This window comes from Lycium barbarum, chromosome 7, assembly GCF_019175385.1.
Source record: "Lycium barbarum isolate Lr01 chromosome 7, ASM1917538v2, whole genome shotgun sequence".
NCBI classification, from domain to species: domain Eukaryota; kingdom Viridiplantae; phylum Streptophyta; class Magnoliopsida; order Solanales; family Solanaceae; genus Lycium; species Lycium barbarum.
Window position 1 is genome coordinate 44,264,506 of NC_083343.1, and position 13,201 is coordinate 44,277,706.

Consider the following 13,201-nt stretch of genomic DNA (forward strand, 5'->3'; position numbering starts at 1 on the left):
AATCGTACCGGGAGTATCGGGCCTTGTGGGCCCACCTCGGACCCACCCGAGACTACATACGTAAATTATTGATAATTGACCATATGAGGTCACCCATACTCATTCGGAAGCGTTCCGACTCCGTTTGGGGAAATTTTTGTGCAAAATCTCACTTTAAGGACAATTTGTAAGAAAATAGGTTCAATTGAATTGAAGGAATTGAAGCGGTTTTCCGTCTCGAATTCCGGGGAACGGAGTCGGACTTAAGGCTCGCGGTCGAGCCTACCACATCCAGAACATGCCTAGGAACGTAGAGAAGTGCTTCACATACCTCGATGGCGCCTTATGCTCTCTTGGCGTCAATCCAAATTTCGCCCAAAATCTGGAAATGGTCAAGTTTACCATTTGGTTAGCTCCATTCTTTCAGTATTCTAACTTTACACATAATTGCCTACCGAAATTTCGGCGGCATTTCCTCTGTATATACGACATCCCCGAGACTTAGCTCGGCTCAATTTAGCAACACAACAACCCATAGGAGACATCCAAACAACAACAAACATCAATAACCACTAAATCATACGCTATGGCATTATTAGCCACCCTTCGACACGACGAATCATCTTTCGTTTCAAGCTTACATTTCAAACCAAAACTTATTATTTTCATATCCATTATCCATCAAAATCATTACGACACACATCGGAGGAATCCATAACATGTTCACATAATATTCACAAGATATTCATAAAATTCACAAACATTCAACTTTCCATCAAGTCACTACTTATCCAATCCCTTCCTAACTTTCAACATGCAAACTCATCAACACATTTTTATATTCCAAGTTCATTGTCATAAGCATAATTTGCCTCTTAACACTTTCATTTTCACTTATACACAGATCATAACAAAGTTCAATAATTTCCTTCAACAACTTAATAACCAATCTTCCATAACAACACAATTAACATGCTAACAAGGTTCAATTCACCTTAACTCAATTAGCATACAACCAAAAATCAAATTCATATTTCATATCAAACCTAGCACCACACGGCCACCTCCCACACTTCCAATTTTTCACTAATTCATTCCACTTTCCTTTCTAATATAATTCCCATCATATTACAACTAGATTACAACAAGAATTCAAGCCATTAAAATCATGCAATTTCATGTACATATTCGGCCAACACACCCCTAGTTCCAACACACAAAATTTCAATGTTTTTCATTCATTCACACATACTACAACATACATATACCATTTATAACACAACAAAAGCATGAAATTCTCACCTTTCTTCAAGCCCTTCACTTGGAGGATGAAAGTGTTTTCTTGCCACAATATTTATACCAACTTGAAGAGAACCTTGAGCTTAGTACAAATCTCACAAAACTTGGATTTTTAGAGCAAAGATTTGGCTCCCAAAATTTTTCTTTCTTTTCTCTCTTCTTTTCCTCCTAAACCCGAAATGCCTCTTTTTTTTTCCTTTGGTTTTTGCTTTGCTTCTTGAACCTTCTTAGGATAAGTATACTTATAATTCCACATGGAAATTAATCACTTAAGGGGCTTGGACCCTTTGGCCGGTTGGGCCTCTCCTTGTGGGGCCTTGTTTCATTAATTTTTTTATTGAGCCCAAATTGGTGGTTACATATTGTAATTCATGGGGCAAGTTTCCAAAATTCCAATTTTTGCCCTTGGCCACCTTTCGTAATTCCACACCATTGTTTTTATACCCTACACATTCATACCAAGAAATGTCCAATTGTGGCCTTATCCATTACAAGTCAATTTACCTTGAATTTTTCGAATACACAAAAATGTCAGATGTAACATCCTCCCCCCCTTTAGAAACATTCGTCCTCGAATGTTAAATTTACCTTATGGGGCGTCATACTACTTCGGGAGGGTTCTCTTTACAATCGTCCTTTACCGACTTTCCGACATGGCTTCTCTGCCAACATTATGGGGTAATTTTTCACATCACTGATTTAAATACCTTCATAATATATCTTCTCGTACCCCACGCAATCGTCGAACCATAAGCTATATTCTTGTAACTGACGAACGCTTTCCAGACGTCATAGTCCGTATCATTTCTTGTTACACTCCGGAGATTTCTACCACATCAATATAATCCCACTTCATACCAGACACTTCTTACCAACAGATTCAGGACTGGAACAGGACGCGTAGAAGCATATCGGACGGATTCGTAATCGGAAGCAGACATGTCAAACTATGGCGGATAGATTCATAATCAAAAGAAGAGATACGGAAGTATGTCAGACAGATCTGAGATCAGAGTCAGATGTATAAAAAGGTATCGGACGGACTTCGAAATCGGAATCAGGCTTACAGAAATGTATCATACAGAGTCACACTTAGAATCAGACATGCGGAGATGTATCAGACAGATGCGTGACCAAAATTAGACGTACGGAGGCACATCAGACGGATTTATATCCAGAGTCAGACATACAGAGGTGTGTCAGACAGATTCGTAATCAGGTTTAATCGTACAGAGACATGTCAGACAGGAACGTATTCAGAATCAATCATACAAGTCGTCTTGGGTGTCGCTTATCGACATTTTCAAAGTTTCTGCTTACTCGCTCTACTTATCTCTCTCCTTCCCTACTATCCATACTCTCTTTCCTTCTACAACCATCGCCATACCAGACTAACTTATGATGTAATTGGGCTTTTGCTATCCCCTGACAACATTCGGGTCCTCGCTGACTGTTATCCAGATTCGCTAAGTTTTCCGAGTGGTATCGCACCTTTCCTTTTTGCCCATTTAACCCGCGTCGGTCTGTGTGGTATCTGTAAAGGCGCTAATTACTCCATACATTCTCTTTTCCTTTAGATTACCCTAAGTTTTCATTTATATCGGTCATACCTACACTTGAGCAAAACTTTGCATTACTTCCCAGGGGTCACCCATCCCAGAATTGCTATGGCCTGAGCACGCTTAACTCCGAAACTTTCATGCATTTCGACACGTTAGGGCTAATATAATTTCGTCGATTGCCCCTCACGACCTTTGTCACGTAATTTTAGAGTAAATCGGGGTCTTCGCAGATTTTCTGAAAAATTTTGGTAGCGGGTCCCACCCCCGGCTAAGTCATACCATTACCATATTGCTTTTCTGAATCTCGGTATCCACCAAATTAACATTTATCTTACTATTTCCAATACCCAGAAGTATAAGATCACGTAATTCAGCAAAATACAAACTTATCCATACATACATTTCTCAAAAAGGATTGGCTGGCGTACCTGGGCGTGCACTCGAAGACGCTCCTGGGTCCTGCCGGCCGGTTAAAGCAAACACGCGGTTCGAAGGACCGCTGTAACCAGAAGCTGCACCACGTCCTCTGCCACGACCCGCTGGCGCTGGTGCTGGTGCTGGTGCTGGTGCTCCTCGCCCCGCAGGGCGCATGGCCGCTGAAGGAGAAGATGAGCCTGCAACGGACCCAGCAGGTCGGGCTGAACCCGAACTGCCCTTAAGTGGGCACTCTCTGACTCGATGGTCTGGGCTCCCACAAAAATAACAAGCGCCCGTAGCGCGGTAACACTCCCCCGGGTGGGGCCTCCCACAATAAGAACACGGGGGTATGGGTGGCCTCGACTGACCGGGACCTCTGGAGCTCTGTCCTGCGAACTGTGGGGGCGTACTGTAGGCTGGCTGGGACGAATACCTATTTCTCTGCCGCTGGGAAGGCTCGCTCTGAAATCCCTCTGAATACCCAGCCGATCTGGCTCTCTTAGGCTGGCCCCTGTCGTAACCCCTATCAGGCCGACGTTCCCTACGTCGGTCCTCCATGCCCTGGGCGTGTGCCTGTACCCGGGCTACATGCATCCCTGGCTGAGCAGCCACAGCCAAACAACCATCAATCAGATAAGAGTCCAGTCCCATCACATACCTGTGCACCCTGTCGGCCATCTCAGCTACTATGGTGGGTGCATACCTAGCCAATGAATCGAACTCTAGGCTGTACTCGCGAATACTTCTACCATTCTGTCTCAAGTTCAAGAACCGATCGACCCTAGCTCTTCGTAGCTCTGGTGGTAGAAAATGGTCAAGAAAGGCCTTAGTAAATCCGGCCCATACCGCTGGGGGAGCATCGTCACCCCTGGAGAGCTGCCAAGACTCATACCAATTTGCTGCCACCTCATATAATCGATACGAAGCCAACTCCACAGACTCAGTCGGCGAAGCCTTAATCAGTCGTAGTGTGCTCTCCATCTTTCTAATGAACTCCTGGGGATCCTCCTCAGGTTTTGCCCCGGAGAATTCTGGAGGATTACATGTCAGAAACTCACGAGCCCTGGAGCTCTCGTACCTGTCCGCACGACCACCCCCAAATCCATGCCTGCGAACCTGCTCCGCCATCAATGTGGTCAATAACTGAACCGCATCTCGCATGGCCCTACCCTCCGCCCCTGCCTGTGGAGCTGGAGGCTCGGGCACTGGAACCTCAGGGGCTTGCGGTGGAGCCGTCTCCCGATTAGCAGCTCCTGCTGCTCTGATATCCTCCGGCAAGGGGGGTGTAACAGATCCAGACGACGGGGGCACATCCTCAAGTGCAGGGTGCACACTGGCCCTGGTAACCCTCGGGGCCTGGCTGGTCTCTCCTGCCTCAATCCTGGCCTTGCCCTTCTGGGCAGCTGTTGCCTTCTTCGGAGGCATCACTGAAACATAGCAGATCGTTAGGAGAGGTTCATCCTACTAATACAGTTCTATCGCACGATCTAAAGATCCAAAGAAGGGTAACATCCTAAATGCCCTGTAGCTTCCCGTTTATAGATGTGGTGCACAACACATCGATAAACAAGACTCTACTAGACACGGCCTGTAGACATTCCGAGGACTAACCTCTCTGATACCACTTTTGTCACGACCCAAACCCCGTGGGCCGCGACTGGTACCCTAACTGGATACCCATACGTACCTATCTGATCGAATTCGAATCATACAAATTTTATATTTTTTTTTTCGTTTCAAAACAGAAGTACGGAAATAGGCCGACACAAAAACGGCACGCGCGCAACCATACGTATATATACATATATACCTGAACATACACACATTTACAGATAAGCCGATGAGGCTAACATACAGACGAAACCCGTAACCCACATATCCATCTACAGGCCTCTACAGACATACAGAATCATATGACGGGAGAGGGCCCCGCCGTACCCAGAATATACACACATACGGAGTACACAGAAGACAGAAAATATATACCAAAAGATATGCTCCGGGTCAAAGGAGCTCTTCAAAAAGCAGAGTCGGAAACCTACGCGGGCGGCGTATCACCTGGTGCGTCTGTACCTGCGGGCATGTAGCGCAGCCCCCGAAGAACGGGGGTCAGTACGGAAAATGTACCGAGTATGTAAAGCAGAAACGTAACAGATATAAACATAGTCCGAACTAGAGTCACAGAAATATAACGGGCAAAATCATAAGTCAAACTAACGGACAGAATTATGATCCAGACAGACATATAGAATCGTTTTACACAAATGAACAGAATTATAGTTCGGACAGACAGACGGAATCATAATACGGACAGACGAGCAGAATCTGAATCCATACGGGCATACAGAAGCAGAAGCCATACGGACATACAGAAATAGTCGTAACACAGACGGACAGACAGTAGTATGACGGACAGAATTATGCATGCAGAGTAGCACAGAGTCATACAAAATCATACAAAGGCGTGTGCTTTATAAATACAGATGGCACACGCATATATTCATACAGATCCCGGCCCTGTCTGGGGGCGCGGTAACAGAACCCGGCCCTCTTAGTACGGGACGCGGTGGACAGACAGAATCAAATCAGATCATATGCCATCCTGGCCGCCATCCCCATACACAGATCATACAGACATACAGATCCCGGCCCGTACGCCGAGGGACGCGGTGAACAATGCAGAGAATTAGGCACGATAACAGAACCTGGCCCGGGTCGCAGTGAAAGAATGCATTGAGACAGACACGAATCGATAAATGAGAAACCACCTACCTACAGACTCAACATACAGACTCGATCAAATTGAAGGGTGCCAAACGGCGAGCCAAAATCAGAATATCCAGATAGTATGCATAGTACGCGCCTATATCCTAGTTGGGAAGGCACGACAGATTATTATCAGAATGGGATTCTCAACTGTTCAGAAATCATATTGTATAAATTACCCAAAAATAGCCATAATATACATAAAATAATAGTTCAGAAGTTTTTGGAGAACATCGGACCAAAACAGATGTATTTTAAAATCGTACCGGGAGTATCGGGCCTTGTGGGCCCACCTCGGACCCACCCGAGACTACATACGTAAATTATTGATAATTGACCTTATGAGGTCACCCATACTCATTCGGAAGCATTCCGACTCCGTTTGGGGAAATTTTTGTGCAAAATCTCACTTTAAGGACAATTTGTAAGAAAATAGGTTCAATTGAATTGAAGGAATTGAAGCGGTTTTCCGTCTCGAATTCCGGGGAACGGAGTCGGACTTAAGGCTCGCGGTCGAGCCTACCACATCCAGAACATGCCTAGGAACGTAGAGAAGTGCTTCACATACCTCGATGGCGCCTTATGCTCTCTTGGCGTCAATCCAAATTTCGCCCAAAATCTGGAAATGGTCAAGTTTACCATTTGGTTAGCTCCATTCTTTCAGTATTCTAACTTTACACATAATTGCCTACCGAAATTTCGGCAGCATTTCCTCTGTATATACGACATCCCCGAGACTTAGCTCGGCTCAATTTAGCAACACAACAACCCAGAGGAGACATCCAAACAACAACAAACATCAATAACCACTAAATCATACGCTATGGCATTATTAGCCACCCTTCGACACGACGAATCATCTTTCGTTTCAAGCTTACATTTCCAACCAAAACTTATTATTTTCATATCCATTATCCATCAAAATCATTACGACACACATCGGAGGAATCCATAACATGTTCACATAATATTCACAAGATATTCATAAAATTCACAAACATTCAACTTTCCATCAAGTCACTACTTTTCCAATCCCTTCCTAACTTTCAACATGCAAACTCATCAACACATTTTTATATTCCAAGTTCATTGTCATAAGCATAATTTGCCTCTTAACACTTTCATTTTCACTTATACACAGATCATAACAAAGTTCAATAATTTCCTTCAACAACTTAATAACCAATCTTCCATAACAACACAATTAACATGCTAACAAGGTTCAATTCACCTTAACTCAATTAGCATACAACCAAAAATCAAATTCATATTTCATATCAAACCTAGTACCACACGGCCACCTCCCACACTTCCAATTTTTCACTAATTCATTCCACTTTCCTTTCTAATATAATTCCCATCATATTACAACTAGATTACAACAAGAATTCAAGCCATTAAAATCATGCAATTTCATGTACATATTCGGCCAACACACCCCTAGTTCCAACACACAAAATTTCAATGTTTTTCATTCATTCACACATACTACAACATACATATACCATTTATAACACAACAAAAGCATGAAATTCTCACCTTTCTTCAAGCCCTTCACTTGGAGGATGAAAGTGTTTTCTTGCCACAATATTTATACCAACTTGAAGAGAACCTTGAGCTTAGTACAAATCTCACAAAACTTGGATTTTTAGAGCAAAGATTTGGCTCCCAAAATTTTTCTTTCTTTTCTCTCTTCTTTTCCTCCTAAACCCGAAATGCCTCTTTTTTTTTTCCTTTGGTTTTTGCTTTGCTTCTTGAACCTTCTTAGGATAAGTATACTTATAATTCCACATGGAAATTAATCACTTAAGGGGCTTGGACCCTTTGGCCGGTTGGGCCTCTCCTTGTTGGGCCTTGTTTCATTAATTTTTTTATTGAGCCCAAATTGGTGGTTACATATTGTAATTCATGGGGCAAGTTTCCAAAATTCCAATTTTTGCCCTTGGCCACCTTTCGTAATTCCACACCATTGTTTTTATACCCTACACATTCATACCAAGAAATGTCCAATTGTGGCCTTATCCATTACAAGTCAATTTACCTTGAATTTTTCGAATACACAAAAATGTCGGATGTAACAGGTCTTATGGTATAATAATTGGATATCATCAAGAAAAGAGAATGCACCTCCTCCTGTTTGGCAAGAATTTGTAGATGCCTTCATCCACCACTACTTGCCACCCGAGGTCCGTCGAGGTAAAGCGGATAGACTCTTAAATCTGAAATAAGGAAATATGAGTGCCCAGGAATATATCCTTCAGTTTAAGCTTACCACGACATTCCATCCACAAACTGATGGGCAAGCCGAACATACCATTCAGACCTTGGAAGATATATTAAAAGCATGTGTTCTAGATTTCGGAGGTAGTTGGGATGATCACTTACCCCTTATTGAGTTTGGATACAACAATAGCTACCATTCAAGTATAAAAATGGCTCTGTATGAAGCTTTATATGCAAGGAAGTGTAGATCCCTAATTGGGTGCTTTGAAGTAGGAGAATGTCACGACCCAACCGGAGGGCCATGACGGGCACTCGGTGTTAACCTATGCGGGTACCTCTTATCGTACATTCACATCTACATCTAGGTGAGCCACATAGCTAAATCATACGTCCCATCCATTATTCATACTAATCCCATTGGGCAACAATACACATATATCACCATCAATAACAATGCCCATATCAGTGTACATAAGCCGACGAGTCTAACAAATGATATACAAAAGACTAGCCGACAAGGCCAAATGCATATAACCATATACACATGTCTACGAGCCTCTAAGGAGAGTATGTCACATCATATAGGCGGGACAGGACCCCGCAATGCCCATAAGTATGTACACAAAAGAATAAGTACCAAAAGCTATAGCTCTGAATGAAATGGAGCTCCGCTACGTAGTCCTTGAGTAATAAAACTATGGATCAAGCCTGTCTCCCTGGCCACCTGCGGGCATGACGCAACGTCCACAAATAAAAGGACGTCATAAAATAGAATGTACTGAGTATGCAAAGCATGATCAACGTCATTATAGACGTGTTACACCTCGGAAATTTCTCCGTGAACGTACAATGAATAGACCAATGAAGAGTATGAGTGTACGATGTTTTACTAGGTAGGGAATGACGATTCATGAATTTTTGGAAATAAGAAAGTTGTAGAATTTCAATTCAGCCAGTGGTCGTAAACCAGAATATGACCCGTAAAGTGATTTACGGACTGTATACTGCCATCGTCCTCCAACGTTTCAAAAATTTCAACTTTCTAACCAATGCTTAAATGGTAAAATACGACCCAGTCTACGGTCCGTAAACTGAAATACGGCCCGTAAACTGTGGCCGTAAACCATCATGACCTCCAGCAAACCTTTTGTTTTTGATATGCTTAAATACTACCATGTTATACGGCCCGTAAACTAGTATACGGTCCGTAAACTGTGGTTTACGACAACTGTACACCCCGACGACTGTTCATTAAAAATCAGATTTGTGATTATTATAAGTGACTTTCTCATTCATTTTCATTCATATTTCATCTACAACCTTCACGAACCCTCTAGAACTTATCCAAACATTTCATCCACAAGAATTTAAGGGAGATCAATATCAACAACACATAATCCATGAATCAAAGTGTATGAAACTCAAGAAAAGTTTATCTTCCTCAAGAAAACCAAAGGAGGTGAGATAGGGTTTTGGTGCTAAGAAGAGAAACTTCATTCAAGACTTGTTCAAATATCATCCAAGGTAAGTTTCATGGACATTTCATGTTGTTTAAGATATTGGAAGGTTAAGATACCCGAATTGTAGAAAATGCATAGCAAATGGGTCATTCAAGAGTGAATAGTGTCATGATTGAATGGTAGTTGAATTGAATCATGAATGTTAGTGTGTTGTGAGTATGAATACGTTGTAAATGACATGTAGACCATGATATAAGTGTGATACATGGGAAAATACGATAGCGAACTCAAAACCATAAATGTGGGAAAACATAGAGAAATGGTGGATCATGGTCATTGTATACGAATAATAATTGTTGATTGCTATATTGTGATTGTTGTTGTGAGTGTTGGGAGTTGATATGGAATACGGGAAAAGTAGTATAAATAAAGGAAGTGCTGCCCAATTTTCTCTAGAAATAGTAGTACGTTCTTATGGTTGATTGACTAATGTTAGTACGAATCCTCTTTTGAAGGTAGAGGCGTGACATCGAAGGGGAAAAAAGCGAACGCTAGATTGCTTAAATGAAAAAGGTATTTAAGGCTAGTCCCTTCTTTCTAAGGCATGAATCCCATGATATGATATTCCTTCCTTCGTCATGATTTTCCCTACGTATCAGAAACTATGGGTCTACGATTATAAAGAGCATCACAAGATAAAGAAAAGAGACACGTTACAAGTATGACGATGTTGATACTGAATCTAAGTTTAGAAGTCATAAAGCTCATGATATGATATTCCTACGAAGTTAATGATCCTTATATGATTCCTATGATAGTATTTTTCTTACCTCTCCATGACTTTCCTACTTTCCGGAAAACTAAGAGCCTATGTTCATGAATAGCCATATGGGATAAGATAAGAGGCATGTTACGAATGTGGTAATGACGATGATGAGTCTAAGTCTAAAGATACTAAGGCCGACAATATCATAGTTCTACAAGGCTAATGTTCCATATTACGCTCCATTGATATTGTCCATCGACTACACTCACCTTATATGCTAATTCCTTCAAGGTGAGGCATAATGCTTATGAATGCTCCATAATGGACTCGGGGGTTCTCGACCTTATGTCACACCGACATTGTTATAGATTGTCCATAAGCCTTAATGCATATCCTATGATCAATATTTCGAGAAACTGCGAGTCTATATTCATAAAAGATTTTATGTGAGATAAAGGTAAGAAATACGCTATAGAAATGATAATGGAAATGATGAGCTTAAGCCCAAAGATTATAAAGACTATCATGAGATATTTATACAAAATTCATGCTACGAATATGATGTGATTTTCATAGATTGTCTTTAAATTTAAATGTGTGCATTAATGAAAGGTTATGATAAGCTTATAAGATGTATGTGATGGCTATGATAATGATGAGACATATTGATCCTTGTATGATGCATGTGATATGGTCGAGCCACTACGTGGCCAAATATGGAAGATATGTATGTGATATTGTCGAGCCACTACGTGGCCGAATACGGATACTGTCGAGCCACCACGTGGCCGAATATGGATATTGTTGAGCCCTACGTGGCCGAATACGGATAATGTTTTATGTGTATGATAAGCTACTGCACTACGATGATGAATTATATGACATGATGATGTATACGCTATGATGGTTCATGTACGACGATTATGTATATGCGATATATGTATGAAATGTATTCACCCTTAAAGGTCGTGCAGGTTTTGCCTTCACCTCATGACTTATGATTTCTCTATTATGTTTGTTTCATTCATGCCTTACATACTCAGTACAATATTCGTACTGACGTCCATTTTCTTTGGACGCTGTGTTCATGCCCACAGGTAGACAGGGAGACGGTGCAGACCTTTAGGAGCTAGCAGCAGATTTGCAGAAGCACTCCATTATTCCGGAGGTGCTAATCGGGCTTATACTTTTGTGTATATACATATGTATAAATATTTTGGGCACGACGGGGTCTTATCCCGTCCATTTGTCTAGTACTCTTGTAGAGGCTCGTAGATACGTATGTGTGGGTTATATGGTCTCACAAGGTCACTACTGTATATACGTAGATATGTGTACAATATCTTTTGATAGAAAAAAGGCTTATGTATATAAAAGTAATTATGTTCTTCAATGAAAATGATTTTCTTATGATTATGAGTTCATGGATGAAAAAGGAGGTTCAATGAGTATGATGAGTGATAGAACGAGTGGTGTTCGGTGGTTAGCCCCGGGTACCCGTCACGGCCCTAGCTGGGTTGTGACAGAAGTGGTATCAGAGCAGTTCGTCCTAGGAACTGTCTACGAGCCGTGTTTAGTAGAGTCTTGTTTATGGTGTGTTGCGCGCCACATCAATAAACAAGGGGCTACAGGGCAATTAGGAAAAATGATCATCTTTCTTCTTATGAGATCATGCGATAGAGCCGTGTATAAGATTTTATCCTCCCTAATAGTGTGTTGTGATTTCAAAATGCAGCCAAAGGGAAAAGTTACAGCCGCCCAGAAGGGCAAGACTACGGCAAAGAGGCAGGTAGAAAGAGATCCTCCGATGTATGTAGAAGAGGGTGAGTCACATAATGAGGAACTATCTAATACTTCCTCCGCCCCACCTGATGTGGAAGAACAAGGAGGAGCTCCAGCTCCAATTCCTCCCCCGGTTGCTTCGGGTCAACAAGTAACTGAGGCTATCCGCTTATTGACACGGCTAGTTACCGCCCAGGCACAGCTACAGGGTTCGGGTTCAAGTAACAAGGCCGTTAGTACTAGTGCTCATGATTTTATGACTTTAAATCCTCCGGAGTTCTTTGGGTCAAAGCCGTACGAAGACCCGTAAGGCTTTATTGATGAGATGTTGAGGACATTGAAAATTATCCATGCCTCCGAGACTGAATCTGTTATAGCCCGTATATTGTACGTTTGGAAATTCTAAAGTCGTCGTGGAAAGTTAAGGGCGAAACCATTTTCAAAAGTTATATTAATGCACAAGTTGTCATGAATATTATTTGTGACTATTATTAGTATGGAAATATGGTAAGAGGCTAAGGGCAAGAAGAGAAATTCGCAAAATGGCTTATGGAAATATTGCGGAAAGAATAGGGGCAAAACGGGAATTTCACCAAGAGTTTCATGAGAATTTAAAAAGGGCCATATTGGCCATGTGACAAAAAATATATATATGAAATGAAAAAGAAAAAGAATTAAAAAGGATGACAAATTAGTCTTCTTTTTATGGAATTTCAAGAAAACTCTAGAGAGGGGCATGTGCCCCTCACATGCCACTAAAACTATATGTATATATAGTACTAAAGTCTTGAAAAAGAAGACAAAAAAAAATCTCTCACTTGCATTCTAGACAATTCAAGAAAGAAATAAGAGAGCAAGAAGGCCATGGTTTCGGCCATGACCATGGAAATCCAAGTCTTCAATTTTAATTCCAAAAATTATTTTCTTCATGTATTCCTACTAATTCA